Raw genomic sequence first — 15,910 nt, forward strand, 5'->3', positions numbered from 1 at the left:
GAGTTCTTTGCTGATTTATTTCAATTTTCCCATGATGTCAAGCAAAGAGGCACTGAGTTTGAAGGTAGGCCTTGAAATACATCCACAGGTACACCTCCAATTGACTCAAATGATGTCAATTAACCTATCAGAAGCTTCTAAAGCCATGACATAGTCTTCTGGAATTTTCCAAGCTGTTTAAAGGCACAGTCAACTGAGTGTATGTAAACTTCTGACCCACTGGATTTGTGATGCATTGATTTATAAGTGAAATAATCTGTCTGTAAACAATAGTTGGAAAAATTAATTGTGTCATGCACAAAGTAGATGTCCTAACCAACTTGCCAAAACGTATGTTTGTTAACAAGAAATTTGTGGAGTGGTTAAAAAATGAGTTTTCAACCTAAGTGTATGTAAACTTCAGAATTCAATTGTAGATGCACTCTCGTAATAGATAGTGAGAAAGTTGTAAAAAAAACAACTAAAACGGCACCGAAGCAAACACGTCTCCAGTGACTTGATAAGCTGATTGTGGTCTTCCTGCTCAATGTGCCATCTAGCTACTACTTGCTAACTTCATTGACAAAAGAGTTGGAACTTAGCTAGCAATCAAGTGACTTTGGGCACTGATAAACCATGTGCATCTTGTGCTTTTTTAAAGATAGTTTGACAGCTTGCAGATGATTAAGTTGTAGACATGTTATTGTTCTCAGAAATCAGTCCTGAGTGCACAGCCAGACTTTCCCGACTTGATAGAAAGTCTGCAGTGCACGGGTTAGGTCTTCATTCACATTGTTTTACTTGAGAAATACTGCACTAAACACCTTAGCTAGATGTAAAATTGTGCAACTAAAACCTCTGCAAAAACGTCTAAATTAATGACAGATTTCTTGATTTATCTTAGATCAATTCAGACTAGTCTAAGGAAGTGAATATTTTGAGGAAGTGGCTATGTTGTTGCTACGGTGACTCAGGAGGGACCAAGAACAGTACATGCCACACCCCCAAGACAATTCTCATTTGGCTTCAGTCATGGCCGCTAGCATTTCTTAATGAGCTATCTTCCAAACGAGGCCAAAATCAGGAAGTACCCTTTAATACCTTTAAGTACACGATTATGGATTTGATGTGTCATGGGATATTTTCATTAATTTAGAGGTGTTGCTATTCTTATATTTAATGTTAAAATACTTTTTAGCCTCAAATAAACAAAACCTTTCTTCAATTCTTCATCATGAAATTGCAGTTGTGTTCCCCAATGTCCCCATCAAAACTGTCATTACATTAACTATTAGACCATACACATCAAACTAGTTCCCAATTACGACATCTATCAAACCAGATCACAACCACAACAGGGAAGAGAAATAGACTTTGTATCCAGAAACAGTTTCTCGCTGGCTTAATAACTGTCTGCTTGATTTGAAAAAACAATGGTGGTGAAAGTTTTTTTTTTTTAATTATACATATTTTTATTTTATTTAACCTTTATTTAACTAGGCAAGTCAGTTAAGAACAACTTCTTATTTACAATAACGGTGATCAAGGTCTTTGCTTGAGGGAATCTTCATGGTAGAGGAGACTCAGTGCTTAGCAGTATGTCTGCTAATTCAGGGGGATTGTAGGATTGATAAGCCACTGCAGAGCGGATGAGAAAGGTAAGCTGCTTTGTCTACCCCTCAGTATGCACAGATCACATTCAGAATCTCACAGCGATAATGTTCTTTCCTTTTCATGGCATTGTCCTCCCTTTTCATTTAGCATTTTCATAAGCACATCTCTGTGAGGCTTATCAAAACTTATTGAAGTTTTTGTGTGTTGAGAATTTACTTAATTTGAGAAACTCAAACAAATAAGAACAATTCAAAGTACTATGGTTATCTTTTCAGGTGCATTTGGAAGGTTTGACAGTATATTTGCGCTCTCATATATTCCTTGTTAATGTGTTTTGTGGAGAGGATTTGTGCCAAAAGCCTAGAAGATGAATGGATGTATCTTCTAGATATTATCAGGCTCTACCCTTCTGTCAACACTGTGGCACGCTGCTAAAGGACAGACCCAGGTGGGAATGGAACATTGTATGTTTTGTGCCATTTTCTTCTCGGGAGGTGGGCCATCATTGATACTAGCAGAGCAGATAGGCAGGAGATTTGTAAGCAGTGATGTAGTGCTGTGAGCGAGAGAGGCCCAGCTCCTCCATTACAAATCCATCATCAGTGATATACAGGAGATAAAGTAGAAGGCAGCAACAAGCTACTACAGCACTAGGAGGCTGAGGCTGACCGACCACACTGATGAAAGTGAAGACTGCCTACGGACCACTCACATAGTACAGTTAGAGCTTGTGTCTTGGCAGGGTTGCACATAAAATTCATTTTTGGAACTGTGGGTGTTTGCACAACCTAACAAACATATGTTGTTGTAGTCGATTCCAAAAAGGCAGACTAATGTTATTGTGAAGTGCAACAAAGGAACACGCTTCACACTTCAATAAGCTAGTTTTGACATTCTTCAGGACAGTGATTGTATCTCAAGGATATGTTCCATACAAACAGAAAGCACTTGTGACTGATCAGGGTTAAATTTTGGGTTGTCTGCACACCTAAAGACGGTGTTAGCTCAAGGCTAGCTGGGTGGTAAAAGGTCAGCTGAGAGCTAATCTTCAGGTCTCAGCAAGGTTACATCATATGAGTATAGAGTGATTTCGGAAAGTATTCAGACCCCTTGACTTTTTCAAAATGTTGTTACGTTACAGCCTTAGTCTTAAAAAAAAAAGTTTTAATCCCACATCAATCTACACACAATACCCTATAATGACAAAGCAAAACGTTTTTCTTTTTTTTTTACAGACGTGATGCTTGGCATTCAGGCCAAAGAGTTCAATCTTGGTTTCATCAGACCAGAGAATCTTGTTTCTCATGGTCTGAGAGACTCCAAGTGGGCTGTCATGTGCCTTTTACTGAGGACTGGCTTCCGTCTGGCCACTCTACCATCAAGTGCTGATTGGTGAAGTGCTGCGGAGATGGTTGTCCTTTTGTAAGATTCTCCCATCTCCACAGAGGAACTCTAGAGCTCTATCAGAACAACCATCAGGTTCTTAGTCACCTCCCTGCCCAATGCCCTTCTCCCCCGATTGCTCAGTTTGGCCTGGCGGCCAGCTCTAGGAAGAGTCTTGGTGGTTCCATTTATGAATGATATAGGCCACTGTGTTCTCAGGGATCTTCAAAGCTGCTTTTTTGGTACCCTTCCCCATATCTGTTTCTTGACACAATCCTATCTCAGAGTTCTACGGACAATCCCTTCGACCTCATGGCTTGGTTTTTGCTCTGACATGCATTGTCAACTGTGGAACCATATAGACAGGTGTGTTCCTTTCCAAATCATATCCAATCAATTGAATTTACCACAGGTGGACTCCAATCAAGTTGTAGAAACATTTCACGGATGATCAATGGAAACATGATGTACCTGAGGTCAATTTCGAGTCTCATAGCAAAGGGTCTGAATACTCATGTACATAAGATATTTCTGTTTTTATTTTCTGTAAATTTGCTACAATTTCTACAAACATGTTTTTGCTTGTCATTATGGGGTATTTTGTGTAGATTGATGAGGAAAAATAATAATGTAATCAATTTTAGAATAAGGCTGTAAGTTAACAACATGTGAAAAAGTCAATGGTCTGAATACTTTCTGAATGCACTGTATTACACCGATTCACCTTCCCTACACATTGGTTTCAAGAAGCAGACAAGAAGGGGACAAGCGTTGAGTCATGCATGGACCATGTCTTAGACATATCATTCACCAACAAGCTCTGGTTTGAAGAAGTAAGAGAAGGGGACATGTGAAGGCATGTGAAGCGACCTGGCCCACGTTATCCCTGTCACTTTGTTTCTTTCACGGCCATACCTGTGACAGTTCCATGTGCCGCCAGCTGACAGGGATTATTCAGGCAGGCTAGAAAGAATGCTCTGTGACAGGGTTGTGAGGAGCATACTGGAGATAAAACAGCATGACTCAGCAAAATATATTGCCCCCTTAAAATGTTATTTACAGCCAGTTTCAGACACATCTTTAGCTCGGTAATCTGTGACAGTAGGCTTCAGTGATTGGGCATGTAGAAGACATAACAAATGTACGTAGCTTCTTTGCACCGTCAATCCATTTATTAGACCTACCACTACTTAAACTTCTCAGCAATGGTGGATTTGGTGTTGGGTCTTCCACAGAATTATTTTCAAAGGACAAAGAAGTGAACTGGATAAAGAAGTGTAGGCTACGCTACAGTCTACCTTGCTTGACAAAGTGACTACAACCCTTCATTCAAAGAGTAATTATCTTGGGGTGTTAACGTTCTCATTGAGAGCAATGCCTACATCTACCTGTCCTATCAACTATTGCAATGGAAAGTTGTAGTTTAAAGATTCGGCATTGAAATGGAAATAATTAAAAACAAGATGGTTCTTGATAACCCAGCCACATGCCTTTTAGCAGTTTATGTGAAAAGCTGGACCATTGAAGGCCTTAGTAGTTAGGCTGAAAAGGGAGAACAGAAATGGGTACCATTGTCCTATGCACTAATGTACACTTATGTCTGATTACTGGGCTTGTTTTTTCCCCTGTTCGCTACTATGCTTTCAATCTGTGATAACAGACATGACCCATTCAGAGTTTTGATTAAAAAACGGTTATCTTAAGTGAATACAGTGTGAGTAGGACACAAATAATGAAACTCTAATTGCAATCACACTCCTTGGTATTTTCAACCTCTATTGTCTCTGGAGTTAAATCAACAACTTGCAATTTGGCTGGGAAAGCTTATTCAAAGGAAGGCATGTTTATTTTGTCAATGCTTATTTTGTGAATATGAAATAACTTGTATAACTGGTAGCCTGAAATGCTAATCTTTGAATAACATTCTGTCCACCTCTCCCAGTTTTATCAGCAAATCGTCAGAACTTGGAGCTTGTATGAGTTGGACACCTGTTTTCTTAAAGCTTTAGAGAGTAGGCGAAAGCACTGCACCAGAGGTACTCTCGAACCCCCGGCATTGTTGTTTTCTCCCTGGTAGAGGCTAGGAGACGTATTCAGGAGCCCTTTAGAATCTCTGATTAACAGCCATACTAAATTAGAGAGAGGTTCCAGGATAGGCTGGTTCTCCTGAGGTTCCACAGGCTCTAATTCTTCCTGAATCCGACACGAGCGTTCCCATGTTCCTCAGCCCTGATTTAACAGTTCTAAAACACCCCCGTGAGCTCAGCATTGAATAAAACCCAAACGCTGCTAATGCCAAGTTAATTAACACAGACCCAGATGCTCAGCCCTCAGAAAGCCATGGAGCGCCAGAGAGATAATATTTCCCTCTAGTTCTGTTTATTTTCATGCTAATGCCTTGATGTCAGTGGGACGGACATTTGCTAGGCCCTCTCAGCTCAGCTGCTTGGTTAATTTTGTTTACGCAGCCTTCTCTTTCCAAAAATGGTATGATAAATATGGGCATCATGGCTTTTGACACTGCCACCGTTTGCTGTTGGCTGTCTATGAAAGTCTGTGGCGGCTAGCAGGTGGGTGGTTTTCAGAAGCATTGTGAGCAAATAAGACTTTTGTCTGGCTGAATCTAATGAGCTAGCTTGAAGTATAAGAAAAGCTGTCATTTTGCTCATAAAATGTCCAACCAAATGTTGACCTAGTTACTTTATTTCATTTTTTTATGAGGGGTTCCTCCATTGTTGGTATGAAGAAAATCAAGTCATTTTCAAAACCTTTTGTGTGACATTGAATACGAGCTACATTTTACTTTGGAGACTCTCCAACTGATTGCTCCGAAAACATCAAATGTTATCCGTTCTTGAACAAAATTATTCATTGGACTGTGATACTTAAAGGCAAAAGGACTGCTATCATTAAAGTAACCTCAGGCTAGCACTTTCCTGGTATTACAAATTTCCCCCTTGAGTACTATTCTACCATCCATTCTACCCTTTCTTTCTCATCACATGGAAATGTACAGACTACAGAACCTCTGTGATATTCAGTCCCTGGTATAAAAAAATAGTAAAATAAACACAATAACAAATGGCAGGGTAATTATTTAATTCAGGAGGCATTAATCATCATCATCAGTTAGCATGATGAGAACCCGAATCATGCAATATGTGGATAATTGAAAGGAAAGATAGCAGCGTGTTAAATATTTTTTTGATCTCTGCAAGTTTTGAAGTAAAGATAATTAAAAGGTCAAATAAGTGACCAAGGTAGTTGGCCGGATGTGCATTTGCTGGCTGTCAGATTACCCACCCTGTCAACAAATCATTTAATTGACTTTGCTTTGCATGCCGTATCTCACCAATTACAGAGGAAAGAGAGATCTACTCAGGCAGGGACCAGGGTGTGCTGGCAAGGTCATCAATCATTCAATCAGACCTGTAAACACTAACAGTCTGCAAATGATTCAAACGATAGTGACAATCTTATAGCCAGCCATGGATAACAAATCTCCTTCAACCTCTATTAAAACAAATTGACATGCAGTGATCCCATATCTCTCAGATGGATTCTGTGTGGCAGACAATTTATACCACCTTTCCATAACTCTTCAATACTTTATATGCGTCCAAGTACTGTATTTTGAGTCCTTTGACTGATTGATTTGACTCTCTTGATCAGAAGAGGCATTGCAGTTTGAGAAGCATCACCCTGTATGGCTCGTTGGACGTCAGAGACTGTAGGTAGTTCACCTCCACCATACCAATGCCCCTGATCCACTATAATTTGCATACCACCCGAACAAATCCATGGACGACGCAATCGCCGTTGCACTGCCCTATCCCACCTGGACAAGAGGAACACACATGTGAGACTGCTGTTCATCGACTACAGCTTAGCTTTTAACACCATAGTGCCCTCCAAGCTCGTCACTAAGCTCAGTACCTTGGTTTGCTATATTATATGTGGAAGAAAAATACTTTAACCTGTCTAGGACTGGGCGGAACCCCTCACCAACAGCCAATGAAATTGCAGGGCGCCAAATACAAATCAACAGAAATCTCATAAATCCAATTCCTCAAACATACAAGTATTAGGCACCATTTTAAAGATAAAATTCTCATTAATCCAGCCTCCGTGTCTGATTTAAAAAATGCTTTACGGCGAAAGCTCCACAAACGATTATGTTAGGTCACCACCAACTTACAGAAAAACCCAGCCATTTTTCCAGCCAAAGAGAGTAGTCACAAAAAGCACAAATAGAGATAAAATGAATCACTAACCTTTGATGATCTTCATCAGATGACACTCATAGGAATTCATGTTACACAATACATGTATGTTTTGTTCGGGGAAAGTTCATATTTATATCCAAAATTCTTATTTTACATTGGCGTGTTATGTTCAGTAGTTCCAAAACATGCAGTGATAGTGCAGAGAGCCACATGAATTCACAGAAATACTCATAATAAATGTTGATGAAAATTCAACTATTCTAAATGGAACTTTAGATACACTTCTGTTGTGTCAGATTTCAAAAATACTTTATGGAAAAAGCATAATCTGAGAACGGCGCTCTGAGCCCAAACCAGCCAGAGAAACCTCAGATTTCCCACTTCCTGTTTGGATTTTTCTCAGGTTTTTGCCTGCCATATGAGTTCTGTCATCAAGGCAAAGTGTGGCTACTTCGAAGAATCTCAAATATATTTTGATTTGTTTTAACACTTTTTAGTGTTACTTTTTAGTGTATGTGTTATTTCATAGTTTTGATGTCTTCACTATTATTCTACAATGTAGAAAATAGTAAAAATAAACAAAAACCTTTGAATGAGTAGGTATGTCCAAACTGCTGTACCCCAGCTGTTTTCCCTGGACTAATTGTTTTAAATTCATAAATAAGTGCTGTTAATTTTACACTATTATTAGGAAAACAATTCTTAGCGTTAACTTCAGTTAGTGGAAATGGAGGAGACTGAAAAGAGAACATATGCTTAAAACCTGTTTGGGATAGGGGGCAGCATTTTCACTTTGGATGAATAACGTGCCCAGAGTGAACTGCCTCCTACTCTGTCCCAGATGCTAACATATGCATATCATTATTATTATTGGATAGAAAACGCTCTGACGTTTCTAAAACTGTTTTAATGATGTCTGTGAGTATAACAGAACTCATATGACAGGCAAATACCTAAGAAAAATCCAACCAGGAAGTGGGACATTGAGGTTTGTAGTTTTTCAAAGCTTGGCCTACCGACTGCACATTGAGATATGGATGAGGTTGCACTTCCTAGGGCTTCCACTAGATGTCAACCGTATTTTGAAACTTGAATGAGGATTCTACTATAAAGGAGGGGCTCGTGACACCTGTTTGAGTCAGTGGTCTGGCAGAGAGCCTTGGTCTCATGACGCACGCTCCCGACAGTTACCTCTCGTTCCAGTGCTTTTTCTGAAGACAAAGGAATTCTCTGGTTGGAATATTATAGATTTTTTATGTTAAACACATCCTAACGATTGATTCCATACATCGTTTGACATGTTTCTAAAGGACTATAACGGAACTTTGAGTTTTTGTCTGGATGAAATGCTCGCGCCTCATGAAGATGGATTACTGGGCTGAACACGCTAACAACAAGTGGCTATTGATGGATCTTTATGGAACAAATCAGTCATTTATTGTCACTTACCCTCATCAAAGGTAAATGAATATTGATGGTGTTGTTTCTGACTTTGTTGAATCCAAAATGGCAGATTTTCCTCTGGCTGTTTTGGGTTCTGAGCGCCGTTCTCAGATTATGCTTTTTCCGTAAAGTTTTTTTGAAATCTGACCCAGCGGTTGCATAAAGGAGAAGTCCATCTTTAATTCTGTGAATAACACTAGTATCTTTATCAATATTTATTATTAGTATTTCTGCAAAATCACCGGATGTTTTGGAATCAAAACATTACTGCACGTAAGGCGCCAATGTAAACTGAGATATTTGGATATAAATACAGTGCCTTGCGAAAGTATTCGGCACCCTTGAACTTTGCGACCTTTTGCCACATTTCAGGCTTCAAACATAAAGATATAAAACTGTATTTTTTTGTGAAGAATCAACAACAAGTGGGACACAATCATGAAGTGGAACGACATTTATTGGATATTTCAAACTTTTTTAACAAATCAAAAACTGAAAAATTGGGCGTGCAAAATTATTCAGCCCCCTTAAGTTAATACTTTGTAGCGCCACCTTTTGCTGCGATTACAGCTGTAAGTCGCTTGGGGTATGTCTCTATCAGTTTTGCACATCGAGAGACTGAAATGTTTTCCCATTCCTCCTTGCAAAACAGCTCGAGCTCAGTGAGGTTGGATGGAGAGCATTTGTGAACAGTTCTTTCCACAGATTCTCGATTGGATTCAGGTCTGGACTTTGACTTGGCCATTCTAACACCTGGATATGTTTATTTTTGAACCATTCCATTGTAGATTTTGCTTTATGTTTTGGATCATTGTCTTGTTGGAAGACAAATCTCCGTCCCAGTCTCAGGTCTTTTGCAGACTCCATCAGGTTTTCTTCCAGAATGGTCCTGTATTTGGCTCCATCCATCTTCCCATCAATTTCAACCATCTTACCTGTCCCTGCTGAAGAAAAGCAGGCCCAAACCATGATGCTGCCACCACCATGTTTGACAGTGGGGATGGTGTGTTCAGCTGTGTTGCTTTTACGCCAAACATAACGTTTTGCATTGTTGCCAAAAAGTTAAATTTTGGTTTCATCTGACCAGAGCACCTTCTTCCACATGTTTGGTGTGTCTCCCAGGTGGCTTGTGGCAAACTTTAAACGACACTTTTTATGGATATCTTTAAGAAATGGCTTTCTTCTTGCCACTCTTCCATAAAGGCCAGATTTGTGCAATTTACGACTGATTGTTGTCCTATGGACAGCATCTCCCACCTCAGCTGTAGATCTCTGCAGTTCATCCAGAGTGATCATGGGCCTCTTGGCTGCATCTCTGATCAGTCTTCTCCTTGTATGAGCTGAAAGTTTAGAGGGACGGCCAGGTCTTGGTAGATTTGCAGTGGTCTGATACTCCTTCCATTTCAATAGTATCGCTTGCACAGTGCTCCTTGGGATGTTTAAAGCTTGGGAAATCTTTTTGTATCCAAATCCGGCTTTAAACTTCTTCACAACAGTATCTCGGACCTGCCTGGTGTGTTCCTTGTTCTTCATGATGCTCTCTGCGCTTTTAACGGACCTCTGAGACTATCACAGTGCAGGTGCATTCATACGGAGACTTGATTACGCACAGGTGGATTGTATTTATCATCATTAGTCATTTAGGTCAACATTGGATCATTCAGAGATCCTCACTGAACTTCTGGAGAGAGTTTGCTGCACTGAAAGTAAAGGGGCTGAATAATTTTGCACGCCCAATTTTTTTGTTTTTGCGTTGTTAAAAAAGTTTGAAATATCCAATAAATGTCGTTCCACTTCATGATTGTGTCCCACTTGTTGTTGATTCTTCACAAAAAAATACAGTTTTATATCTTCATGTTTGAAGCCTGAAATGTGGCAAAAGGTCGCAAAGTTCAAGGGGGCCGAATACTTTCGCAAGGCACTGCATGCACATTATCGAACAAAACATACATGTATTGTGTAACATGATGTCCTATGAGTGTCATCTGAGGAAGATCATCAAAGGTTAGTGATTAATTTGATCTATATTTCTGCTTTTTGTGACTCCTATCTTTGGCTGGAAAAATGGCTGTGTTTTTTCGACTTGAAGGTGATCTAACATAATCATATGTTGTGCTTTAGCTGTAAAGCATTTTTTTAAATCGGACACGGTGGGTAGATGAACAAGATTATTATCTTTCATTTGCTGTATTGGACTTGGGAGCGGAATGTTGTCTCTGCACTAGAAAGGTTAAGCAATGGCTTTTTTTCTGGCCACTCTTCCGTAAAGCCCAGCGCTGTGGGGTGTACAGCTTAAAGTGGTCCTATGGACAGATATTACCATCTTCACTGTGGAGCTTTGTAGCTCCTTATCTTTGGTCTCTTTGATGACTCTCTGTTTAATGGCCTCCTTGCCTGGTCCCTGAGTTTTGGTGGACGGCCCACTCTTGGCAGGTTTGTTGTGGTGCCATATTCTTTCCATTTTTTAATAATGGATTTAATGGTGCTCCGTGGGATGTTTAAAGTTTCGGATATTTTTTTAGAACCCAACCCTGATCTGTACTTCTCCACAACTTTGTCCCTGACCTGTTTGGAGAACTCCTTGGTCTTCATGGTGCCACTTGATTGGCAGTGCCCCTTGCTTAGTGGTGTTGCAGACTCTGGGATCTTTCAGAACAGGTGTATTTCAACTGAGATCATGTGACAGATCATGAGACACTTAAATAAAGTCCACCTGTGTGCAATCTAACTAATTATGTGACTTCTGAAGGTAATTGGTTGCACCAGATCTTATTTAGGGACTTCATAGCAAAGGGGGTGAATACATATGCACGCACCGCTTTTCCGTTTATTTATTTATTTATTATTTGAAACAAGTTATATTTTACATTTCACTTCACCAATTTTGACTATTTTGTGTAAGTCCATTACATGAAATCCAAATAAAAATATTTGTAAATTACAGTTTGTAATGGAACAAAATAGGAAGAAACGCCAAGGGGGATGAATACTTTTACAAGGTACTGTAAATTCCCCCGGTGTACATATGTATACATTGAATTTTGATACTTCTACAACGCTATTCGGGTTGCTAATTGGATTCCTCCCACCATTCTTGATTGCTTGTCTTTTGTTTTGTCTTTACATTTCAATTGCTTGACATTTGACTGCATTGTTAGGAGTTAAAAACATCAGCATTTCGCATGTACCACTATAACTACTAAACTGTGTATGTGACCAATAAACTTTGATTTGATTTGATTTATTGTCACTGAGATATGAAGCATTCTCCTCTCTGAGGTATGCATGCTATAGATTCCCCAGGGGCACTATCAATCCCTGTGATACTCTAGCATCACATAACTTATTGAGAGCCATCATTCAGCCAATGGGCAGTGGGATGAGAGGAGAAGAAGGGACAGAAATCTATGGTCTTTTTTCTCTCCCTTTCTATCTTTCATCTTCTCTCTTGTCCCCCCTACCCCAATTTAAATTAAATTCAAAATGTTTTATTGATATGACATATTTGTCTGTCCCTCTCTCTCTCTCTCTCTCTCTCTGTTTCATTCTCTCTGTTTCTCTCTCTCGGTTTCTCAATCTCTCCTCTACTCTCTCCAGTCTCCCGTAAGTGTGAGGTATGAGTCAGCAGGCAGCAGGCACATCCAGGCTGGCAGTGGTCTATAATGTTGTTAACCCCCTAGAGTCAATGTCCGCACCCCATGGAAATCTAATTAGCATAATAAAATCCCCCTTCTGTCTATTAAGATAAAGATATGAGTTTTTAATGAGCTGCGTCCCAACGTTGTTTAAAAAAATCTATTTAAAAAATATATATTTATTGACTGACCATGACTTTACAAATCACCCAACACTGCTATTTGTAAGGTTCATTTTAAATTAATGTTGTGATTTTTTTAACCATTTCTGAACCTGTGAAAAAAAAAAAAAAAATATCCAGTGATTTTGTCTCTTTGCAGCAACATCTACAGAGCTGAGATTGTTGTATTCCCCATATACTGTATATACCATTCTGTTTGTGTTAGGAATTTTGTATAATAATTTAAATAGAAAAACTCAGTGTTGAATCAAGTGTTGTTTTTTGTATCAGTTCATAAACCATGTGCCATGGAATCGGTACATTGAACATCTCTTCTAATTTATTTAGCAACCTTTATGATGTTTCCTATCAATACTTGTTTTCAAATGAAACTGGTATATTTTTCTATCTTTGCCAATTATTTTCATCCAATTTGTTACTTCAATATATGGCAGACAAACAACCCTACCTTTTCCCTCTTCCACTTGCCTCGTCCATTTTTGTGTTAATGCTGCAATCAGTTGGTTATAAATGTGGAATGAGCAGATATTCCCAAATATTTTCCATAGCTGCATATGTCATATAACTCCACTGTTTCTATTCATAGTGTCATTAATAAATATACAAGAAAAAGAAAAACATCCATAAATATATTTTTTATTATTAATCAATATATTTGAGTTTAACCATCATTTTTGTTGTAATATTTGTTCTATATTTCTGGAGGATAAAACTGTTATTGTAACCAGCTTTCTATGGCTTGTTTAAGAAAGGGTGATACTTTAAACAAAATTTTATTTTCAATTGGTCGGAAATTTAAAGTTGTAATCTGTATGAAGGCAAAAAGGCAATTTCTGAACAAGGGATGAGCCTTTCTTAATAATCTACTTGAGAACCTTTTGAGGTTTAAGTATAATTTATGTATGAGTGAAGCTTTAAGTGAGAGGTTTAAGGTTTTCACATTTAATAATTGCAGCCTCCCAAACTCTATAAATTGGCACATTCAATTTTGTCTGCTTAGCATTCAAAATGAAATATTGAAATATTCTTTGCTCATGTGATTTAAAAAACGAGTTGTCTGGAGTAGGCAGCGCCAGTAGTAAGTAAGTAAACTGTGATAGCACCAAAGAGTTAATCAGTGTGATTTTTCCATAAATATACAAGTATTTACCCCATGATTGCAGAATCGTATCTATTTTTACAAACTTTTGCAAGCGTTGTTTATTACTTTTTTCTAAAGCATCCGAACAACTTGGGCAATACACTAATCTGTTTTTCAATGTCTGAATATGTTATTCCATGTATTTCTTTGGGCTAATAGCAGTAAAGACAAATTCAATGTTTCATCAATAATTAAAATAATACCTAAAATTCTAAATAAAATAGCTAAATGATCCTTGGTATGACCATCTTAAAACAATTCCATATGTTAGCATAGTAGATGGTGAGAGGTTAGCATGTCTTTAGGTATGATATTTCTGTGTCTGTAACTTTCTCACTCATCATTATTCACGATTCATAATCATGGTAGCATCCACAGTAATGTAGCAGTGTTTAGAAACATATTACATTCTTATTTACAATAAAAATAACGCCAAAATTACACAATACATTATTTACTATTCATTTCTATTGGGCACAATAGTCACTTCACCCCTACCTCCATCTACAAATTACCTCGACTAACCTGTACCCTCGCACATTGACTTGGTAACGGTACCCACTGTATATAGCCTCGTTAATTTATTTTATGTAACCTTTTTTTGTGCTACCTTTTGCTATTTTTTACTTTAGTTTATTTGCTAAATATTTTCTTAACTCTTTCTTGAACTGCAATGTTGGTTATGGGCTTGTAAGTAAGCATTTCACGGTAAGGTCTGCACTTGTTGCATTTGGCGCATGTGATAAATAAAGTTTTATTTGATTTTACTTATCTAATTAAAATATATTAGTGTTTTTCAAATTTTCAGTTTGACAGAGTATTTTGCTTAGATCGTTGACCAAAAATGACAATTATATCCATTTTAATCCCACTTTGTAGCACAACAAAATGTGGAAAAAGTCAGGGTGTGAATGCTTTCTGAATGCACATCTCCTTTAAATATTTATATATTTGGTTGCATGTCAACTAAACACAATTCAATATTACTTTTGTAATTCATTTACCTTTTAGGGATAGGGGGCAGCATTTTCACTTTGGATGAATTACGTGCCCATGGTAAACTGCCTCCTACTCTGTCCCAGATGCTAATATATGCATATTATTATTACTATTGGATAGAAAACAGTCTGAAGTTTCTAAAACTGTTTGAATTATGTCTGTGAGTATAACAGAACTCATAGGGCAGGCAAACTTCCAAACAGGAAGTGGAAATTCTGGGGCTGGTTGATTTTCAACTCATCGCCTATTCACACTTCCTACGCCTTCCACTAGATGTCAACAGTCAGTAGAACGTGGAATGAAGCCTCTAGTGTGATGTGGGACCGGATGGCAGCTATTTCAGTCACTGGTCTGGCAGAATGCCAGTTCCTGGTTATGCGGAGTAGTCATTATATCGCCTTGCGTTCCATTACTCTGTAGACAAAACAAATGCTCCGGTTGGAACATTATTGGATAGATATGATAATAGCATCCTGAAGATTGATTCTCTACTTAGTTTGACCAGTTTATTCGACCTGGAATATAACTTTTTGAAGTTTTCGTCCGAGTTCGCCTGGACCAGTGCCAGCTTTTGGACATGTGAACTAAACGTGCTAGCAAAAGTAGCTAATTTGACACTAGTCATGGACATTATGAAAGAAAACAATAATTTATTGCAGAACTAGGATTCCTTGCACTGCATTCTGATGAAAGATCATCAAAGGTAAGGGAATATTTACGATGTAATTTCGTATTTCTGTTGACTCCAACATGGCGGAGAAATATATTTTCTTCTGAGCGTCGTCTCAGATTATTGCATCGTATGCTTTTTTCGTAACGTTTTTTAAAAATCTGATACAGCGGTTGCATTAACAACCAGTGTATCTTTAATTATATGTAAAACATGTATCTTTCGTCAAAGTTTAGGATGAGTATTTATGTTATATGACGTGGCTCTCTGTAATTACTCTGGATATTTTGGAGGCATTTCTGAACATGGCGCCAATGTAAACCGAGATTTGTGGATATAAATATGCATATTATCGAACAAAACATAAATGTATTGTGTAACATGATGTCATATGAGTGTCATCTGATGAAGATTATTAAAGGCTAGTGTTTAATTTATCTCTAATTCTGCTTTTGTGCCTCTATCTTTGGCTGGGAAAAATGGCTGTGTTTCTTTGGATTTGGTGGTGATCTAACATAAATATATGTTGTGTTTTCGCTGTAAAACAGTTAAAAAATCAGACACGATGGGTTGATTACCAAGATGTTTATCTTTCATTTGCTGTATTGGACTTGTTATTGTGTGAAAGTTAAATATTT

The sequence above is a fragment of the Oncorhynchus mykiss genome, chromosome 30 (assembly GCF_013265735.2).
Source record: "Oncorhynchus mykiss isolate Arlee chromosome 30, USDA_OmykA_1.1, whole genome shotgun sequence".
Taxonomy (NCBI): domain Eukaryota; kingdom Metazoa; phylum Chordata; class Actinopteri; order Salmoniformes; family Salmonidae; genus Oncorhynchus; species Oncorhynchus mykiss.